At 43.3% G+C, this 1,392-nt stretch overlaps 1 protein-coding gene across 1 annotated transcript in view; it reads left to right on the forward strand.

The window, feature by feature from the left end:
- The window catches only part of LDHAL6A (lactate dehydrogenase A like 6A), a 17,382-nt gene that overhangs the window by 12,350 nt on the left and 3,640 nt on the right, over positions 1-1,392 (forward strand). The window lies entirely within an intron of this gene.

Consider the following 1,392-nt stretch of genomic DNA (forward strand, 5'->3'; position numbering starts at 1 on the left):
CGCTTGAGCCCAGGAGCTGGAGGTTGCTGTGAGCTGTAATGCCACGGCACTCTGCCCAGGGGGACAGCTTGAGGCTCTGTCTCAAAAAAAAAAAAAAAAGAAAATTCTGTTTTGTTTGCTAGCTACACTGACCTTTTGGTTAATAACTACAATTTTTAAAATTCTGATACAGCCAATAATGCTAATAATGCTTAAAATTATTCACATACCCAAACATCAGACTGTATCAGAAATTTTCTCCTGCTTTCTGGGACAAAGGTCTTGATTATGTTTCCCTGTTAATGTACTATCTTTACTTGTTTCTTTCTATTCCCCTTTTAACTAAACTTTTTGTTAAAAGGGGAATAGAGTGCGGTGACATCATAGCTCACAGTAACCTCAAACTCTTGGGATTAAGTGATTCTCTTGCCTCAGCCTTCCAAATACTGGGAATATAGGTGCCTGCCACAATGCCTGGCTAATTTTTTTTTTTTTTTTTTTTTTTGAGACAGAGCCTCAAGCTGTCACCCTGGGGAGAGTGCCATGGCATCACAGCTCACAGCAACCTCCAGCTTTTGGGCTCAAGTGATTCTTCTGCTTCCGCCTCCCAAGTAGCTGGAATTACAGGCGCTCGCCACAGCGCCTGGCTATATTTAGGTTGCAGCCGTCGTCGTTTGGTGGGCCTGGGCTGGATTCGAACCTGCCAGCTCAGGTGTATGTGACTGGTGCCTTAGCCGCTTGAGCCACAGGCACTGAGCCCTGGCTATTTTTGTTGCAGTTGTCATTTTTGTTTAGCTGGCCTGGGCTGGGTTCAAACTTGCTAGCCTTGGTGTATGTGGCTGGTACCGTAACCACTGTCGTATGGGTGCTGAGCCATGTCTTAAAATTTTCTATGGAGTGAATTTACCATACTATGCAAAGCAGCAGAGGATGGTAAAGGCTTTTCATAATTTATTTCTATTGAGTGGGTATTTTTTGAGTTGTGGTATATAGGGGCAGTTGGATGGAGAACCCTGTTTTCTTTCTTTGGTTTTTTTTTTGTTGTTTTTTTTTCTTTGCAGATTTTGGCCAGGGCTGGGTTTGAACCCACCATCTCCAGTAAATGGCGTCGGCGCCCTACTCCTTTGAGCCACAGGCACCACCTAAGAACCCTGTCTTTTCCCCCTTACACAACACTGGATTTATTAGTTTTAGTAGTTTATTTTATTTTATTATTTTTTTTGTTTGTTTTTGTTTTTGTTTTTGGTTTTTTTTTTTTGAGACGGAGCCTCAAGCTATCCCCCTTGGTAAAGAGTGCCGTGGCATCACACTCACAGCAACCTCCAACTCCTGGGCTCAAGCGAGTCTCCTGCCTCAGCCTCCCAAGTAGCTGGGACTACAGGTGCCCGGTTATATATATTTTTTTATTTTAGT

The sequence above is a fragment of the Otolemur garnettii genome, unplaced genomic scaffold, assembly GCF_000181295.1.
Source record: "Otolemur garnettii isolate 467f Iridium unplaced genomic scaffold, OtoGar3 scaffold00001, whole genome shotgun sequence".
Taxonomy (NCBI): domain Eukaryota; kingdom Metazoa; phylum Chordata; class Mammalia; order Primates; family Galagidae; genus Otolemur; species Otolemur garnettii.